A 15,733-nucleotide genomic window follows, 5' to 3' on the forward strand; every position below is an offset into this window, starting at 1 on the left:
TATCAGTATCCAAAGAAAAAAGGAGATCATAAAATCAGTGTGCAGCAAATGAATGGAGAAATGTGCAGTGAATGAAAAAAGTCAATGGGAGAGGTCATTTGAATTATTCACAGAGCCACACAAAAGAAACAGACAGCCCCCCAAAAGGTTTTGAATTAAAAAGGTGCCTTTGAGGTTTCAGACTCTCCTCAGCCTGCATGTTGTAAGCGATATGAAACGCTACAAACATAAAGTGCTTCGAGGAAGGCCCATTCCTACGCTTCACTGCACAGTCTTGCTCTGAAGGGTGGCTGGGTAAAGTCCTGAAAAATCACTTCAGAAACTGAAAGGGAAAATCACTCCGATAGGACAGATCTTACAGCACACTTGATTAACGCTAAAAATGTAGGCATTGTCACATGGGTCTCTATTTGGAGACCTAATCCTGATGGGAATGGGAGTGTATGTCTATCTTCATCCCGTATCCACATTGCGATGGATGGCGCTTGAAAGGTCTGTTTAGGGAAAGGGCATATCCTCTGCACGGAAAAGGTTTTAACAAATGTTCTTCAATTCCAGTCATATAAGAAATAGCAATTTAGGTGGAAATTGTAGCATGTCCAGTGAAGAAATAATAATAAAACAGTCAAATTAACCACTCTAAATTCTGAGGAACTGGTACAAAGTGTAACTGTAAGGTGGGCATGACATTCATGATGTGTATCAAACATAATGAAAAAATGAGCTGTTCTGACCTTAACAAGTTTCATAGACCAAAATTCTCCTATTCAGATTTTAGCTGAAGTAGCCACTTTAGATTGAAGACCATGGATGGAAATAGAGACTAAGTCCTTGACATGACCCCCACTCATACTGCTTTTACATATAGCTATTATGTAGAGAGCGTTTAGAGAGCAGGCATTGTCCCGACTTCCACACCTCTGTTACATAGGCTTTCTGTAAGCAAGAGAAGGTGCTAGAGGATGTGGGAACTCACAGTTCTCTAAATCTCAAAGGAAGACATTTCAAGGAAAAAGAACACTCTTCTTATGGCAGCAACGCTACCATCCTCAACACCTTTTTGCCCATAGTCTGCCTGAGAGCAGAGCTTGGCTGAGCAGCACAAGCAGCAGCCAAGGAATGAGGACAGCAAAGGGTGGCCCCCACCAGCCTCACACCCAGAGATCTGGACGCTGGGCAACAGTGGTGGAGCAGCAGGTCATGCAGCAAGGCTGTGCCTCACCAGGGCTCTGCAAGGAGAACGTGCCACAGTCCAAAACAAACTCCTTAGTGACTTTCTTCAGGAGCTGCTTGCTTGCTCTTTGCCTCCAGTCAAGGACCGAAGTGTGGGAAGCTACTCACCAAAGCAGGTCTTGGCACCAGTAGGTTTTGCTTGTACTTGTTTAGATCCTGCTATATAAATCCTGAATATAAATAAGCATAAAAATAACTTATCATTGCCAGACTATACTCTCAAATTATACTTCCTCAATAACTGTGTGACTGACGCGTGTAAGCGTGCATGTATCTTTCATATCCATACTAATTAACAAGTTGACACCTCAAGAGATTAAAAAATATGCCTTTTCCTTCCCTGGAAATGATGTGTAAGGCTCCAGAGTATTTCCATGTAAAATTCCATCTAATATTTATATTTCATTAAAATATACTCTTACTTTGGTAGCTATCCGTTAACTCCCACAGGTCTTAACTATTTTCACAAAAGGGCATGAATAATTCATGACATGTATGCAGTTAATGTCACTGTTGTTTTTCTCTGTTGTGTGCACTGTCCATGAACAGAGCATGGACTTCCCAGGTGTGCTTCTGCCCAAGTACAAGCTTTGCATCTCTTCAGGGAGCCGTGCTTAACCTGCAAGAAAGAGAAGAAGGGAGATTCAGGGAGGGTTATTGCACTTCATTTGCTAATTGTTTCAGGAGCTAATAGAGCTACTTGGGCTTTTGTATGATGGAGATCAATGGAGCTTCTTTCTGTCTTCCTAAAGAACTTTCTGTCTTCTCTAAAGAACTCCGTGATAAGATGCTCGGACACCCATTTATATATATATATATATATTTATTTTTTTTATTATTTTTTTTATTTTTTTTTTCCACTCAGTGAGATGCTTCAAGCTGATAAAGGACTAAAAAGCACATAGATTTCATCTGTTCATCTACTCTTTTCCCCCCACCACCCCATGCCTCATGTGTGGCAGAAGGAAGAAAAGTGATGCAGGATATGATACTGATGCTGTTTCAAACCTTGCCCTTCTAGTCCAGTGTAAAGTTAATTTTCATCAAATTACAGGTCTCTGTCGCAGATGTGGGTGCGAATGTCATGAGAAGACAGGTATTGTCAGTTTTTATTTCATCATGCACTGAAACCAGGAGGCAATTATTCATGTTTAATATCTGAACTTCAAATGTTGAAGTAGGTGTCCACTTAAATAAAAAAGTGGAAATAAAGTTTAAAATTCTGGTAGTTTCACAGTATAAGATGAGGGGAAATATCACTTTAATAAAGACCTTCCATTAAATGGAAAAGTAATTTTTTGTTTTAAGTCTCTTCAGGTTTTTAGCAGAGCTCACCTCTGCTTTAGAATTACGGTCAGTGCCTAAACCACAGAGAAGATTGCTGCTTAAATCATGGAAATATATGTTGTCTTAAAACGATAAATGATGATCAGTGCCCAATTTTATTTTAAATTTCAAGAAGGAGGTGGGCAACAGATGAAGGAAAAAGGAAAGGAATATGTAGATCTCCTTATTTATTGCACAATGCACAAAGGAACACAGAAATAGTTTTAAAAGTTTTGAATATTTTATGTCTCTAATGGAAGAAAAATCAGATCTACTAATATTGCTTTGAGGTCTTTTTTTTTTTTTTTTTTTTAAGTGAATCTAACTGGTTTCTTTTCCAATTGAACGTAGCAGGGATGGAGCTCCAGAGGAGCAGGAGCTCACTGCTTTTCTGAATCCCCTAACACTTCCAAAGCAGAGCAGCAATCTCCTAGGACAAGCCTTCCTGCAGGCATTTAAAAGTTTCTTTAAGTCCTTAAGAAAACCGAGAAGAACAGAAGCTGCAGCCAAATAAAGAGCTGCCTTTACCAATATTGTTTCTGTGGTTTCTGTGATGTGGTGGTCTAGTTCCAGCCCATGTGCATTTGTCCTTGGGAGCAGGGACCGTGCCACTCCTCACGGTGCTGCCACTTCTGCTCTGGGACCTGGATTAACGGCGAGGGCAAAAAACAGGTCAGGATTGAGCTGTCTCCCCCCAACTCTGAAAATCGCTAGAGTAAATGTTCCTGCACTAAGAAAAAGTGTCAAAACCTTCTGGAGTCAATGGAGAAAAGTCTGATTACTGCCACTAATTTTTATTTAAAATGTTATTACTGCAGCTCAGACAAAAGCTTAGAATCTTTGCATATACAGGCTGTAAACCCCTGATGGCTGATCATCAGCCAAGCCTAAACCATGACTTTCAAAATGACAGGTGGGGAGAGGCTGACAAAACTTGACCTGTCTTAAGCACATCAGCATGTGACACCAAATCCAGATTAATAAATAGTCTTTACTGTGAACGCATGCAAAGGGGCTGCTCAAGTATAAGAAGCTGCCATATGGCGTAGCTGGTAGACCTGTGGTGTTGCAAGGAATGATGGATCGTGTGCTCTTGCAGTTAAATGGTGTCATCTGTTATTTGGATGAGAGTGGGAGAGACCCACGTACCAGCTAGGTAACACATCTCCTCAAAAGGTTTTCGATAATACACCAAGATCTGGAAAAAGCAGCCGTCAAGCTGATCCCTCGCTGTGATGCTGCAGAGCTGCGTGCTCTGGGCAGGACTCAGAGCAGCACGCAGTGGCAGCGTGCAGAACCGAGGGGACAAACACCACATGGCGTGGAGTGGTCCCCTCGGTGGGAGGAGGGAAGTCCTGCAGATGAGGGGCTGGCAGGCATAGATGGTGTTAACATGTATGGCATAGGTGGAGAGGCGCCTGTTTCCGCCCCAGGAAAGTGATGTCTAGAGATAGTCTGGAATATTTTCAGGGCTGAGGTCAGTGGCAGGGGTGGCACTGGATAAGCTTGGAAGGTCCATTCCAACCCAAACTGTTCTGTGATTCTACGAAATATTTCTGCTGGAGAGCAGTTTTTGGTGAAGGAGTTCCTGGGTGCAGTCTTCACTCTGCCTGCCTGGGAAACCGCTCACCAAAATAAAAGCGATGCGTTTAGCTGCAAGACATCGAAATGAGTTAGTCGATTGCTGTGCACCAACAGAGAAGTGGGAAATTTTTATTTGTTTTTTTTTTTTTAAAGGAGGAGGAACCAGCAATACTAACTTCATTTTAACAGTTCATTGTGTCTTCTTAGTTTAGAGCACACAAACTATGTGGAATGCTCCAGTACCATGTGTTCAAATACCATTCCCTCATAAAGCACAGTTTTTTTGTATTTTTATCCTTATAACATGCTCTTCCCTGAATAAGCTCTTTTGCAGCATGAGTAAAAGGAAGTAGCAGAATCTGCCTTTTTGTTTGATTTCCCTTGACCAGATTACACAAGAGAAACTAATGGAAAACAACATAAAGCAAAAGACCTGTAAAAATAGATCCTACTTAGTATGGCGAGCATTCACGTGAAATTACAGAGAGTGAGAAAGTGAACTAGCATTATTGTCAGGTGGAATGGTTCAGTAATTGAAAAAAATGTGAGTAAAATAAGTACAAAATAAAGGTTCAGCAAATAGAAAAAAGAGGCAAAAATGTCATAGGTGGTCGAGAACAAGCTGAGCCTCGCTGCTGAAGATAATCTGAGAAGAAGAGAGGGCGTTTCCTGCACGTCAGGAGATATTTCCTGGCTGTGGGATCTGTTCAGCTGAGGATGTTTATCCACGGCTGCCAAAGTACAGGGCTAAATAAACTGGTTTGAGGAAAGGGTTTCCAGGTGACATCGTATCTCTGCTTAAGAGGCAGGCGAAGTCCGAAGAAATCAAGGGCAGCAAGGATCTGCCAACACACAAATTCCCTAAGCAGCAGCAGCAGAACGTCACATGTCAGAAAAAAGGTACAGCAGACCCACTTGTTAGAAGCAGCAATTTCTTTAGAAGTTGCTATGGATATGCAAACACAAAACCCCCAAAAACAGAACTCATTGGGAGGCATTATTCAATAGTGTAGAAAGCTGCGAAGGCTTTGAGGAGGCAACAGGATTTCCCAGCCACTGCTTGATATGTTGACTGAGAAATAAGTCAACAGAGATGTGGCTTTTTGACAAGTTATCTCCATTGCTGATGTGTTGTTGTTTGACCTCTGCCTCTGTGCAGAGACACCTCACGTGGCAGAGGCTGGAGAGTTGGAAGGTTTTCAGAGGGAGGTGGAGTGACATCTAATTGTGGTGATGGCAGAGGCAATATGGGTGTGCACTGCTTGCTTGTGTCTGTAATCACGTTGGCATTCCCAGGTGTCCGAGCTACCTCCAGAGATTATGCCTTTAGCAACAATAAACGGGTCCTAGAAAGAACAGGAGCCAGTAAAGAATTCACCCCCATTCTTTGGCTTCACAGCTCTGACTCACATTTGTCTCCTTTTGATGTGCTCTGAAGGCTCCTGCTCAGTGGAGACTGTGGACTTTGGGCTGTTAGTCATAGCTGGTAGAGGTTAGATTTGTCCTCCACTCATTAATAAGAGCAAACACCTCCTTTTAGTTGAAAAACACACTGTTAGCAGATCAGTTTGCAGGCAGTGAGAAAAGGGCTGGCCCAAGTCAGTTTGAGGCCTGTATAATTGCCTGAGACATTTTGTTTGTGCTTCATCCCCACCCCTTTTCCAGATTTTGTTCTTTCCTTTTGTGTTGTGGAAGGCCCAAAAACACAGCAGGGGAAAATGAGCAAACATCGGTTTTCATGGCAAAGCACTCAACAGAAGTGCTGTCAAATCACAAAGGGAAAAGTAGAACATATTCCCCTTCGTCTTTTCTAGTTATAAGGTGAATTATGAATAAGAATTATGAGTAAACCAATGGTGATTTAAAAATGAATCCTAAAGAGTAATAGGATTTATTTTTATCCTTTTGTGTGGCTGAATTTTCATTCTGATTACCTTATAAGCACAAGAGTATAAACTTGCTCCTGGATCTCGTTTGCTTGGCAGAGGGAGAAGGGGTAAGGAGAGGAGTGGGCTGGAGTAGGGCCCTGCACTGGGATCCAAAAACATCCTCTCAGGTCACAACAACATTTTCAGGCATCCAAAAGATGATAGAATCATGGAATAGTTTGGGTTGGAAGGCACCTTGAAAGCTCATCCAGTCCAACCGCTGCCATGAGCAGGGACATCTTCACCCAGACCAGGTTGCTCAGAGCCCCGTCCAGCCTGGCCTGGGATGTCTGCAGGGATGGGGCATCCACCACGTCTCTGGGAAGCCTGTGCTAGTAAAGATGTCCTGTGCAAAGTCAGGATGCAGTTAAAACCCTGCAAAGCTCTCTTGTGAAATCTCCCCCATCTTGGATAAGACAGTGGGTGAAATGTTCACCTGGGAGATTCACATGTATGTTTCCTTTTAGAAGGAAAATTGAGACTTGAATAGAGTGGGGAGGATTCCCATGTGGCCTTTTTGTCTCAGATCCAAGAAAAAACAACCTTCAGAACTGGTGTGTGTGTCCTCAGAAGAATTTCTGGTGGTGATGAATTAACATTTTTCTGAAAACACCCAGCCACTTCTGCATATTCTGATTTATATGGTTGTTTTCTGATTGGGACAAACATTTTATAGTGTTTGTGTTTGGGATGCACAGATTAACATTTTCTTATCCATTTTCTGACTGATGCCTCCCATTTATTTCTTATTTTGTTGCAGAATGGGAAAAACAAACAAACAAACAAAACAACAAAACACACCAAAAAACAATGAAACCAACAAAACACCAAAAATGGAGATGTGCTTAATTTCTGCATTTTCAAATTACTCTAAGTAACGCTCAATCTAAACAGCACTAGTGTGGTGGAGGCCAGGTTGGGACCCCACAGGGAAGGAATGATGGTGTCAATGATGTGGCAAAAGTAATTTCTAGAGAACAGTAGTATGTTGTATAAAAAGGTGGCATGATGGCAGAACTAAAATATAGCCTTTAAACCTCCCAATGGTCCTCAAAGCAGATACGTGAAAAAAGTGTATTATTGGCCTAAGTTTGTTTCTGGACCAAATTCTCTAAAGGCCATAATAAATATGCTTTATAAAATTTATTTATTTTGTTAATTAAGAGATACTTACTTAGATTCACTGTGTGTTTTATCAGGAGAAGATCAAAATAGCTCTGAACAGCTGTTGGTATTGAATGAATTGGTTTTTGCCAAATCTTCTGTCAGCTGGTGGGGGATACTGGGACAAACCAATCATTCTTCACTGAAGATTCCAAAAATATTTTTAACTTCATTGGGATAAGAACCTGGGCTCTATAATACTCTTTTCTTTAGAAGCACAAGTATAAATATACTGGATTTTTGTCTACTAATTTAATTCCTGTAATATTCAGAGATATTGAGCAAGGGCATGTTTGGCCACTGAAGGTCAATCCATACACCAAAGAACTTATATCTTAAGAAGATAAATAACAGCTGAAAGATAAGGAAGATAACTTTATTCATCTTCCTGCAAATACAATCATTCACTGTTATTACTATTCTGAGCAGTTATATGCATGCCAGGCAAAATGGTAATATTTGCAGAATTTTATAAAGTGTAGAGATATTTTTTCCTGGATATTTTTTTTTTTTTTTTTATTCAGAGTATTCTGTTCAATTTTCAGGAAAGGAGACATATTTGTTTAGAATATATTATTTTCTTTAGTAAGGAGATTTAGCTGGTATCATTCCAGGTCATTCTCTTCCCTAAGAGTAAGAAATGCGCTACTCATTATTTTGTTGGTGCGTAAAATGTACTGCCACCTCCATTCATGAATGAGATACAAATTATTTATTGTTGAATAATACAAGATATAAGTTATATTAGAAACGAAGCCTTGCAGATGCATGCCAAATGTCAAAGGATTTGTCTAAATAATATAAATGTTGAAATTATGCAACTCAAAATTGTTGACTTTCTAACAAAAGAAGGCTTTAGCTACAGGAATTGTAATTGCCTAATACTGTCAAATTTGAAATAAAATAGCATGACTCCATGTGGAAAGCTTATAGAAGGATTTTTAGGCAGCACTGTGTAGTAGGAAAAACGTTGTTTTCGGTATCACTGAGAAAGTTCCTTCTCTGTTCCCAGGGAAACCACACTTCACTTTCCAAACTTTATATTAGCAGCCTCTAAAAACTAGTGAGAAACCAAACCTGTGTTACGTTGCAATTCCTGGATCTGTGGGGGGCTGCTGCAGCTCCAAAGCCACCATGGGCGGGTTAATGTCTTCACCAGTGGCATCGAGATGTTGCAAACCAAAGGAGGAGCAGATGCAGACCATGGGGGGAATGTTTTCTAATGGGCAGTGCAGAAGAGGTGGGGAAGACTTGGGTTTGGGGAAAAAAGAGTGTGGCATCCCATGGCACCAGCCTTGGTGGCCCATCACCTCCTCTTGTACAATTTAATACACACACTCCCTCCCTGGATCCCCTTTCAGCCTGAGATGTCCAAGCCTGGGAGAATTCACATGCTTGCCTATTTTTGCCAAAAGGAGAGTAACCAAATAGAATATTTTATCAATAAACACTTCAGAAAGTAACAATCTTCTGCCTTTCAGGCTTCACAGTGTTAAACTTCCAGATGCTTGGTGTAGGTGGTACCCTGTTTCCCCGAAAATAAGACCTACCCTGAAAATAAGCCCTAGCATAATTTTTCGGGATTTTTGAGGATGATCAAAATGTAAGTCCTACTCCAAAAATAAGCCCTGGTTACAGTTCATAAAAAAGTAAATTCAGATACTGTCTTGGCAGCTATATATGTAAAAAGTAAAATTAATTGGCAATAGAATGCTGGAGGACAGATGTGGCAGAATGTGATGACATTATTATATTTGAATAAATGTTGATTTTTTGCTCAAGAATAAATGTAGATTGCTGTTCATGGAAAAATAAGACATCTCCTGAAAATAAGCCCTAATGCATCTTTTGGAGCAGAAAGGAATACAAGACCCTGTCTTATTTTTGGGGAAACGGAGTAAAAGAAAATGCTGCGAATAACACCAGCAGCTACAAGTCCACCAGCTTTGGGCAGACTCTGTTGACAAACCACCAGTAAGTTTTACACCTGAGAGGAGGAATTGCCATTCCCTACATCTAAGACTCAAGCTACTCAAGCTGCTAGCAGCACATCTATTGTATGTCCCCACAGTCCTGCCTCTGCAGAGGTGGGTCCTGTAATCCTGCCCTTGATGAGTCAAGTTTTGGATCAAGCTTAAGTTATGAAGAATTGCAGTAATCAGGTGTGTAAAATAAGAGTTATTGAACAGTGAAGAGGCAGAAGCATGCACGCACATGGACGTACACAGAAAACCAAGTTTTTTCAGTGTGACTCAACATAGGCTGTCACCAGGGTCAAGGAATGAATAGGAAATGAGAAAACCATCTGCCATGTAATGGCTTCAGCATTCAGGGTTGGATTTTTCAAGTAAATATTCCCAGTATCATTAAAGATCAAAATAAAATTTATTCATGTCATTCTGTCTTGTATAGTCTGTCACTTTCATATTTAAATAGTGATTCCCATATATGTGTTTGTGTTTACTAGAAACAGAGGTGACTCACAGAAATGTGATAGTCTTCTTTATTATTAGGGCTTCTTGAAGTTTAAAATTGTGAATCATATGCAAAAAATATTAAAATAATACTATCAAAGGCTTCGTCTTTCGGAGATTCAGTTCATAAATATGCACTTTGATGGAGGAAATGCAGACCCTTTTATGCAGTATGAATGTCATCAAGGAGATATTCTCATGCTAATTATTACAGACAATTCATGGCTGAGCAGCTCTCAGATAATGTAAGAAATGGCGGGGTTTATTTCCCCATTCTTCTATTCTTCTGCTAAAGCTCTTGTTAACCACTTTTTCCCTGGCTCTGCCATTTCATTTGTCACTTGCCATCTCTGGGCAGAGGGAATTTGTAGTTTGGAAATCATTGTTGGCAATGATGGGAGACCCTCATGGGGACCCACATGGACCTGCCATTGTGATGGGAGCCCCAGTTCAGCCCAGCCCAGTGCACCCCCGGTCACCCTGAGGGTGCAGGGCTTTCTGCAACAGCCTCCCCATGTGCTGTAACCTTGCAAGTGGCAGGCATGTGTATTTTATCTGCCTTTCTATTTAGACGAGATAATGATGTTAGAAGAGAAATCCATCTCAGCCTATGGTGATAGCCACTATAAGCAACAGCTGCTGTTGGTAACAACACAAAATACCAGGTTTTGGCATGAGGAAGAAATTTTTTACACTGAGTGGGGTGAGACCCAGGTCCAGGTTGCCCAGAGAGGTGGTGGATGCCCCATCCCTGGAGACATCCCAGGCCAGGCTGGACGGGGCTCTGAGCAACCTGGTCTGGGTGAAGATGCCCCTGCTCGTGGCAGGGGTGACACTGGATAAGCTTGGAAGGCCTTTCCAACCCAAACTATTTTATGATTCTGTGGACACAAGAAACACATGCTTATTGAAATCAGAGGATTAGATTGTGATGCAGCAACTTATTTTCATTACCTTTCCTATTGGTATCCCTATACCATCATTGAGATAGAAATCCCAGCGGTCTGCAAAGGAACTGAGAAAACCATCGGGCCCTTGCTGAATGCTGAATTTCATGCTTGTAGCAGTAGTTGTGGGCATCTCGAGCTGGAAGAGACGTAGAAAATAAACAAGTGAGGAAAACCAGCTTGAGGCAGAACAAGTTTAATATGTTTCTCCCTTTACATTGGGGCGAGGGAGAGAAGCGTGTGCCAAATTTAAAGTTGACTGCTGATGGGCGTGACTTCTGTAAGTAACTTCGGCTTGCCAGCCCAGGGCAGGAGGCTGACTGGCCTTGGCAGTGGCATGGTGATACAAGTTTTCCAAAAATCCAGTATTCTTTGGCAGTTTCTAGAGCACTCTGAACAGAGGCAGGCTTGTCAGTTTGTAGATTATGTTCTTTCTATGTTTTGCCCTTTAGAGAAGGAAGGGAGAACTAATGCTGGAATCTGTGTCTGTTTTAAGGGGTGGTAAAGTGGGGGGAATCTTTCTATTTGCTGTACTGAGAGAGCAGTTGTTGATCTGGGTAGCATACAGAAAATGTTGTATAAAAAAGTAATCACTTGAAATGGATGCTGGAATGAATGAATTTAAGTAGTAAAGGAGGAATAGCTGATTCTAAGCATCCTGACAAGGTTGTGTTGTTAGTATTTCCTCTGGGTGGGTGCACACTCTGCTGTCTGTGCCATTTTGCTGTCAGTACAGATACTAAAGAGGACTCTAGGAGAAGGACTGAAATGTGCATAAGTGTGAACTAGAAAATGTCAAGTTTTCAGGTCAGGGAAGTTGCAGAAAAATAAATGGGAGGGACGGGACGGGATTGGGGGTGTCCTGTTTTGTCTGCAGAAGGGCATCTGCAATAACTGGCAGCTGAACCAGGGATTAGTTATAGCAGCACAACACTGAATGACAGTGAGCTCTGTCATGATTTTACCATCCTGGGTCTGATGCGCTACAAAGCTGGTAGCATTCCATTTTTTGGATTGGATCGCAATTGGGTTTCAGGACATGTCCCATTCTGGGAAAGCTGCACTCCGGGACACAGGTATCCCCTTTTGCTCTTATAGAGGACCTGGGCCCTCAGAACTTGCCTTGAGTCACCCAGCTGTGCTCCAAATTTATTTTTCATTTGGTTGAATACCAAATCAGAAAATAAGTAGGGTAACCTGGAAAACTCCGGTGGAGGTTTGCCAGATTGATTTCATGAGCTTCTTAAAAGCTATCTTAGAAAAATATATGAGGCAACGTTGGCGTGGCTGTGTCCCAGCAGAGGGGCTGGCATTGCAATGCAATGCACTGATTGTCTTCCTGACACCCAGAGGCAGCCGGCTGCCATCTCCTCACCTTGTGCTGGCAGGCTCAGTGGCCAGATCTTTCAGCTATTGCTACAAAAAATGAGCATTTACCTACTTGTTCCCTTTAGCCTGAATACAAATCACTTTCAGCTAAATCAGTACTTAAGTCTGAGCTACTAACCCTTCACTGCTGTTTGTGTCTGGCTTATGCTTCATACATCCAAATGGAAAATCAACTATGAGTTTGCCCAATCTTGCTCTTTCCATCTGCTGCCAGGGTTCTCGAGTACAGTGTGGGCAAGTCACATAACAGATATACAGGGTACAAGGAGGCTGGATGTTTATATCAATATATGTTAAAAAAAAAAAAAAAAAGAAGTCAATGGCTTCGCTGGGACAGGCAAAGAAGACTATCTGATATTCAGATTTATGTTATTGCAAGTATACTTCACTCATGAACAATATATATATATATTCTTAAAGCAGGTCAATTTCATTTAAATATGGATAAAAATCTCTATATGCTATACCTTTCATCTTCATTCAAAAAAAATATGTATATTTAACTACCCGTCTTTCTGTGTCCAGTGATGACTCGAGTATCTAATTCTGTACGGTCGAATTTTGAATTTGCAATGTGCTCCTGCTATTGTTGCAGGTTCAGCCATCCCTTATGTGTTTTGCATGTACCTGCCTTTTGTAAGCTAATCTGGTAGCTGTTAGTCTGTCATGCTATTAGAGTGGTATAGCCAGGGCTTTCTGAATACAAATGCTCTATAACCAAGCTGGTCCCCTCAGTTTTCTCATCACTTTTGAACTTTCCAGCTGTCAGCCCTTTTCTGTCATAAGAAAACCTTTAATGTAGGCAACTTCTGAGACTTATGTGGTTTTGCTACTCATAAGAATACTTAAAGTTAGGGATTTGGGTGTGCTGTTTTTCTTCTGGTGGAACAGGCTCTGATTTTACTTTTTCAGTAAAAGTGCGGTAGTGTAAGTGCTAGCAGAAGGCAGCAACATAAGATAGCAGTGGAGAATTTTATGTCCACTTCCTTCCATCCTGGCAGCAGGTCCCCTGGGAGTGACCTTCCACCAGCACACTGGAGCAGCCAGAGCTTGCTGAGACCCACCAGCAGAACTGGCGCTGCAGGGCTTGACCTCTCAGGGAGAGCACGCAGATGTACCCGCTCAAATTCGGAAGTAGTTCTCTGCATTTGTACGACAATCATAAAGGGATGCCACATGAGGAGATGGCATAATCTCCCTTCCTTTTAAGCTAAAACTTTTTAATTTTCTTTAAAAAAATGAATTATATATTGTGCTTTTCTTTCAGCACTCTATAAGCTTCTACTTCTTTTATATCTTAATAAGGAAAGCACAGCTGAACTGGAGTTTTTAATATATTAAATCAGAAACCTAGACCAGAATGAAAGATAAGAATCCAATAACACTGAAAAGACACACAGATTAGAATCGGTTATAAATGATTTATGCACCAGGATCAGGAAGTTAAAAAGGCAAAAACTTTAATGTTCACTCATGCAAGAATATAAAATCACTGGCCTATATAAGGAATTTGACAGTAAATAAGATTTTAAAAGCAGACATTTTCAGGTAGCGCTATCTGCCATAATAAATAGAGGTCATAAAACTTTGATCTAAGTATATTCCAGGGATGTTAATGGCTAAAATGGTCACTCATCTAAACTTTGAAAATTTATTTTATAACATGTTTTAATAAATAGCTATCAAGACAAGGCATATTTGTATGTGTCAGTAAGACTTTGCTTCCTTTGCTTTTCTTATCTGCCTCTCTGCAGTCCTCATCTCATGGCACGTGGTGCCATTCTGCTGAAGGATTTGCTGCAGGGGTAAACCTCATTTACTTTCCACCTCATCTAGGGTGAAAAGTGTGCAATTGTGTTGAAAGTTTGATGAGAGAGGGATTTCTAAGTTCTAATGAAGTACACTTGTATCTGAGTTACTTGGGATGGAACTTTTCATTCAGGATAGCACATGGGATATGACAGGAAGGCAGGGGTTTTTAACTTATCAGAAAATTAAGTCTTGTCCCTGCTAGCATGCATTTACATCTATTTTGAACACTGAAGAGCTGAACAACACCAAGCCTAGCTGTAGATAGGTCAAAAAATAATACTGAAGATCTTGTTCTTCCTACAAAACCTACTTTCTGTGTCAGAAGATTTGAGATGAGAATAAAAACTGTGTTATAGCAAACAGGGCATGGCAGGTACTTTAGACCACTGCTTAAAATCCCTTGTAACCATTTCTGAATATTATTAATAGGTCAGGCTATCTATCTAAAGGGAATGGCTCTACAATTTTTACTTGAGCCTCTCAGAAAAATGGGTGAAGCTTGGTGGTCTCTTTTCAGAAAAAGGTGATATGAAACAACCACAGCTTAGGAGCTTTAGCAGTGCTACAAGCCTTACATTTCTGTATCATCTCTTGCAGACCAAAAGGCATCGCCTGCTCAACGGTGTCCCCTGCTGCGCAGACCTGCACCGAGGGACTCAAGGTATGGGCAGCTGAGATGTCTCCAGAATCGGGTACGGGGAACATTGCTGGGGCTGAGCGGGAGAGACGGAGAAGGAGCCAGGGCGAAAGCAAGAGGGTTTTTTTTTGAGAAAAACAAAACAAAACAACAACAAACCCAAACCAAAACAAAACAAAAGAAAACCAAATAACAGGGCACGAAGTGGACACATCTCAGTCATTCTGGTCTGTCTGACAAATTAGCTGGTACGTGCTTTTGCTTGGGGCAGCAGTGACATCTTATGGCTGTCGGCAGTGTTGCAGCCACCCCAAGGTCGAGGCACCGGGGACTGACCCGATGCCACCGCTTCCCCCCCCCAAACTCCCACCCACGACGATGTTCTTTTTGGAGGTGCTTCCCGCTGTCCCAAGAGCTCATCTCACTCCCTTCAGCAGAGGGGTGACCCGGTGCCTGCTGCTCTGGGCACTGCGCAGCATCATCCTGCATCCCGCCCACCAGCATCCCTGGTACCCGGCGTGACCAGGCGGCCACCCGGCTCTTCACCATTCCTTCTGTTAGAGAAGCTGTTTGCTGCTCCAGCAGCCACTGTGTAGCATTTTCCCCACTGCCAGCAGGAAGGAGGCAGGTGGGCTGTAGTGTCGTGCAGACAGCACTCTAATTAAAATGCTCCTTACTGGCATGTACAGAAAGTTAAGAGCAAGAGCTAAAATACTGATTTCTGTTTGAAAAATGTTCAAAGCTCCATGCTTTTACAAAAAGCTCAGGAAACTCTTCCGATACAAGGTAGTTAGTCATTAAATTGGTAATTTATTTATTTTCAGAGAGAGAGAGAGAGGAGGAAGGGGGGAGTGCGTGGGGGACACGTAAGAATTGAAAGAGCACTTGTCTTATTTGCCATGCTGCCAGGAGCAGAAAATAAAGAGTCAATTAGAAGGTCAGAACCAATAATAATATGCTGGCAGGCCACAGAAGCTGTAGAGCAGGTGTTTGTTCTCTTGGATACTGCAAACCATCACAAAAACTGTGTGACACCACCAGTCCTCGTGCCACATTTATTTGCATGCAAATTTGACATCTTCAATATGAGGACAGAGAATATCTTCACTAATTTGGTCCAAGGCAAATTGTCACTATTTCCTTAAGAAAACACTGTTTTCTAGAGGAAATTATTGAGTGCAAGCTGAGCTTTTTTCACTAATTTAGCCCAGGCAACCAGATGGAGTAATGCTTTTATTA

At 41.6% G+C, this 15,733-nt stretch overlaps 1 long non-coding RNA gene across 2 annotated transcripts in view; it reads left to right on the forward strand.

Annotated features, from left to right (window-relative positions):
- The window catches only part of LOC110358258 (uncharacterized), a 366,704-nt gene that overhangs the window by 286,341 nt on the left and 64,630 nt on the right, over positions 1–15,733 (forward strand). For both annotated transcript variants that reach the window (XR_010473717.1, XR_010473718.1), the window contains exon 4: positions 14,455–14,518. This is a non-coding gene — a long non-coding RNA (uncharacterized LOC110358258). The remainder of the gene's footprint in view (positions 1–14,454; positions 14,519–15,733) is intronic.

This window comes from Columba livia, chromosome 7, assembly GCF_036013475.1.
Source record: "Columba livia isolate bColLiv1 breed racing homer chromosome 7, bColLiv1.pat.W.v2, whole genome shotgun sequence".
Classification (NCBI taxonomy): domain Eukaryota; kingdom Metazoa; phylum Chordata; class Aves; order Columbiformes; family Columbidae; genus Columba; species Columba livia.